This window comes from Myotis yumanensis, unplaced genomic scaffold (genome assembly GCF_028538775.1).
Source record: "Myotis yumanensis isolate MYYU_CA2020_CCGP unplaced genomic scaffold, mMyoYum1.0.hap1 SCAF_3, whole genome shotgun sequence".
Taxonomy (NCBI): Eukaryota; Metazoa; Chordata; class Mammalia; order Chiroptera; family Vespertilionidae; genus Myotis; species Myotis yumanensis.
This window is the reverse complement of record NW_027223754.1, coordinates 85062593-85067556: the sequence shown is the minus strand read 5'-3', so window position 1 is coordinate 85067556 and position 4964 is coordinate 85062593. Positions and strand designations below refer to the sequence as shown.

The 4964-nt window shown below is 36.1% G+C and overlaps 1 non-coding gene across 1 annotated transcript; it reads left to right on the top strand.

Moving 5' to 3' along the window:
• The first annotated feature begins 4585 nt into the window (after nucleotides 1–4585).
• LOC139007945 (U1 spliceosomal RNA) lies at nucleotides 4586–4746 on the top strand. Its single transcript, XR_011471068.1, has one exon. It is a non-coding gene; the product is annotated as a U1 spliceosomal RNA (small nuclear RNA).
• Nucleotides 4747–4964: the final 218 nt, after the last annotated feature.

The following is a 4964-nucleotide window of genomic DNA, read 5'->3' as shown; positions in this document are numbered from 1 at the left end:
AGGGAGATAAGAGAAGATAATTCAATTATGAAACAAGAAGGAAACTACTGGGAAACAAAGGAGTTCAGAGAACAAAAGGGAGCTCTTGGAAATTATAAAAATCATAACAAACGAAAAACTCAGTAAGAGTTTTAATATAAAAATGAGGAAATCTCTAAGAAAATAAGCAAAGCAACAAAGAGATGGAAAATTGACAAGGAAAAAGGTAAAAGGAGGTCAATTTAAGAGGATTGACATCTGAACAAGGTTTCCAAAGAAAATGGAGGAGGGGAAACTACCAACGAAATAATTTTTTTAAATTTCCAAGCATAAAATGTCATGAATTTCCAGACTGAAAAGGCTTACCCAGTTCCCAGCCCAGTGGATAAATATATATCCACACCAAGCCACTTCACTGTGAAATTTAAGAAAACAAAGATAAGAGAGTAAAGCTTTGGGTAAGTGGGGGGATAGATTACATACAAAGGATCCAGAATCAGACTGACTTCAGGCTTCTCAACAGCATCTGTAGAAGGCAATGGAAAAATGTGTTTAAAACTCTAAGTAAAAAGATATTTTAACCTAGAATTCTATTCTCAACCAAACCTGACAAATTTAAGGGCAGAAGACTGATGTTTTCAGAAATGAAAGTTCTCCAAAAATTCACTTCCCAACCACTGTTTCTTAGCAAGTAGTGGAGAATATACTCTTTTTTTGAAAAAAAGAAAGGGGGGGGGGAGAGTATAATAATAATAATAATAATAATAATAAAAGGAGGACATGAAATTTAGGAATTAAGGGAGCTAACAAAAGAGAGAGGCTAAGGGAATGCTTAGCAAGATAGTGAAGGAAGATCCCAGGACACAGCTGCACCAGACAGAGAATAAGGTCAGAGGGCTCTGGGAGACATATCCCCACAAATATGAAATTGAGAGGGCACCTGGCACATTCGAACATATTAAGGGGAAAGTTACACCTCTTGGGGACAGAAAACTAAGCAAATTAAAAAAACAAACTTGCAAGAAAATTATTAAAGCCAGGAAAAGCAAATGGTTATTAAAGATAAGTAATAGTGTCAGTACTACTTGGCTCAGGTATTAACAGTATTTATCTAATTAAAATAATGTAAATAGTGAATATTGTTTAACCAAATTACATATTTGTGTGGAGGACATATATTTGTGGTGCAGGCAGGGAAGTGGAGAAAGAGAAAATCCTAATCATGCATTATAGAAACATATAATATAATATCAAAAAAATCAAGAAGCAGCAGTCCAGTAATGTTATTTAAAAGGTTAGAGGCAAATTACAGTAAAACAAACGAAGAGTTAAAAAGGTTTGTCTCGTGGAGGAAAAAAATAGGAATAGGAAGAGGATTGCTGCTTTTCATAATAAGCTTTGTAAAACTGTTTGATCCTTCTTGCAAACATAATTTTGATAAAAATTCAAAATTAGAAAAAACACACCCCCCACTTCCCAAACCTGTAGGATAAAACCCAAACTCCTAGCAGTCTAAGAACTCGGCTTATGAAGTCAGAGTGACCTGGGTTTTAATATCAGCGTTGCCACTTACCAGCTATGTAACCCTGGGCAAGTTATCAAAGTTTTCCAAACTCTGTGAAAAGGGGATAATAATAGTTCTCATGGTAACGGTAAATACTGGCTGATTCATAGCCCTGCTTGTAAAGAATGAATAAAATAACCCATGTAAAGTCTAAGCATTATGCTTGATACATACTTAGTGATCTATAAGCTTTCAGTAATGTTTTTTTCTATTATCAAGCTGACATTCAAGGTTCTTTGTAATCTCTCCAATTTGCTTTTCTAACCTCATCTCTTATTATTCTTCTAGACCTAACTCTAAGCTCGGGCCAGGCAGTTCTCATCCTTTCTGAAATACACCAGGCTCCTTCCCGTCTCTCTGCTGTTGCTTGTGCAATTGTTTGTTTTCCCGTTCACCAACTTATTTTGGTTGAAATAACAATGGAAATGAAAGAAATGTATTACACCCTGTAAATAACTGGACAATATTTACATTCATAGGATCAAAATCCAAGATGTAAATATTTTCTCTCAGGGCTAAAAGCTGAAAGGAGGAGTTCCATTTTTGCTCAAGACATGTTAATCTTGCCATTGCTCAAGGTTGCCATGGTTTCTGTTTGGTGCTTCCAGGACTTCAGCTTATGCCACTACATCTGAATAAATGAAAATAACCCCACTGACTGAGAGGGAGACAGGCGGGGTAAGATTCTTATGAGATAGGTCAATGCTGGAACTAGAACTATAAGCCAAGATTTTTGTATCTCAGTTACAAACTGAGCCTGGCTATCCCTGGCATTGCCTATATCCAGCTTCATTTTTTTCCTGGGGATCAGGGAGCAATTTATTTTGTAAACAAAGAGATACTCTTTTCTCTTTCCTGTGGTATAATTTAAGTGGGGGGAAAATAGTAACCATTTGCTTGTAGGTTTTTTTTTTTTAAATAAAGGCTTTGATTTTGTATGTAATTTTTTAGAGCCAATTATTTTTTTTAATATTGTTTAATCCTCACCCAAAGATATGTTTTTTTTTAAATTGGTTTTTAGAGAGGGAGGGAGAGAGAGGAGAGAGAGAAACATCAATGTGAGAGAGAAACTTCAATTGGTTACTTCTCATATGTGCCCGGACCGGAGATCAAACCCTCAACCTGGATATGTGCCCTGACCAGTAATCAAACCTGCAACCTTTGGTGTACTGGACGTCACTTCAACCAACTGAGCCACTCAGCCAGGGCATTAGGGCCAATTATTTTATTAGAAAGACTTCATTACATCATAAAATAAGTCCTAGTCTAAAAAACTAAAGATGAAACCAATGAAAATTAAGCTACTTAACTTTGACAAGTCACACTGTTCTGTCAATTTTGAGTTTTCAAATTCACAGACATAAATAGAAGAGTCCCTTGAACATCAATGAAAATCTTGTATTTATGAGAATCACTAATCTATCGCTGATGACATTTATGTCTCATGGTATTTTCTTGGTTCTTGTTTAGACTCTTAGAGACTTTTAGTCTCTGGTGGATACAGGAAGTAAATAGAAATATAGGAATAGTGTTCATTGCTCTTGATTGCTTAAAATGGTCACAAGATTTCATAATTTTATAATTTCATAAATAACTTTATAAGATTTTTTTTCACAGATTTAAAGTAAAAGGAGGGATAATATTATCTTCCTTCCAACTATTATTCTAAATTGAATTCAGGTAGATTTTAAAAATATATATATTTTATTGATTTTTTACAGAAGAAGGGAGAGAGAGAGTTAGAAACATCGATGAGAGAGAAACATCAATCAGCTGCCTTCTGCACACCCCGCACTGGGGATGTGCCTGCAACCAAGGTACATGCCCTTGACCGGAATTGAACCTGGGACTTTTCAGTCCGCAGGCCCGACGCTCTATCCACTGAGCCAAACCGGTTAGGGCAAATTCAGGTAGATTATTAAGAATCTTAGGCAAATTCAACAGAATTTCATTACTTATTATTCTTTTTTTTTTTTTTTTTTTTTTTTTTTCATTCTGTACATCAGGTTATTTATTCACTTGATTCTTAGATTCATTTGTTGATAGATGCATATTTGTTGTTCATAATTTGTATCTTTACCTTTTTCTTCTTCCTCTTCTTAAAGGATACCTTTCAGCATTTCATATAATACTGGTTTGGCGGTGATGAACTCCTTTAGTTTTTCCTTATCTGTGAAGCTCTTTATCTGACCTTCAATTCTGAATGATAGCTTTGCTGGATAAAGTAATCTTGGTTGTAGGTTCTTGGTATTCAGCACTTTGAATATTTCTTGCCATTCCCTTCTGGCCTGCAAAGTTTCTGTTGAGAAATCAGCTGACAGTCGTATGGGTATTCCCTTGTAGGTAATTGAGCCTCTTTCTCTTGCTGCTTTTAAGATTTTCTCTTTGTCTTTTGCTCTTGGCATTTTAATGATGATGTGTCTTGGTGTGGTCCTCTTTGGATTCCTTTTGTTTGGGGTTCTCTGCGCTTCTTGGACCTGTAAGTCCATTTCTTTCACTAGGTGGGGGAAGTTTTCTGCCATTATTTCTTGAAATAGGTTTTCAATATCTTGCTGTCTCTCATCTTCTGGGACTCCAATGACTCTGATATTAGTCCGCTTAAAGCTGTCCCAGAGGCTCCTTACACTATCTTCACACTTTCGGATTCTTTTTTCATTATGCTTTTCCAATTGGGTGTTTTTTGTCGAATCTTTGGTTTGATTCTTGCACTCCTCTGGTCTGCTATTGGGTATAATATTCTTTATTTCAGTCCGTGTATGCTTACTTTCTAATTTCTTTATCGTAGCATCGAGGGTCTCATTAGTTTTCGTGAGGCTCTGCACAAATTTATGGCAAGCCCTCAAAATTGCGATTCTTAGCTCCATATCCTCCATTTCTGTCATGTTTTTTTGTCTCCGCATCTTTTATGCTTTCTTGGTGTACCCCCTTGTGGTCTCTGTGCGCAGTCTTGTTCTAGCGAAGCCTTAATTGTTGTAGTTAACACTAGAGGGATTTGACCATCAGGCCGACTCTACTTATTATTCTTGCATCAATGTTTTGTTGATATTACCTGGCAGGGGAGATACCATAATCACGAAGGTGGTTTTCCCAGGGTGAGGCTTATCCATTGCATTTCAGATGTGCTGACAGCTGAAATTTCTCCAAATGTGGGGAACTTGACTGCATAATTTGTGGTAGTGGGACAATGTTGATATTTGCTGACACTGTGAATGTCCTTAAGACATATGATAATAAATCAGTTGTTATAAGGTGTACATTTGTATGAACTAGGAATATTCTCTTCCCTCATGCGGTAAATAATTTGTGAAAGGCTATTTCATATGAGCTGTGTTAATTTTTAAAATATCAACAATGAAGTGAGAGATGAGAAATTGTAATGCAAAATAGAACATTTAAAACCCTCATGTTCCCTTTGAAAACC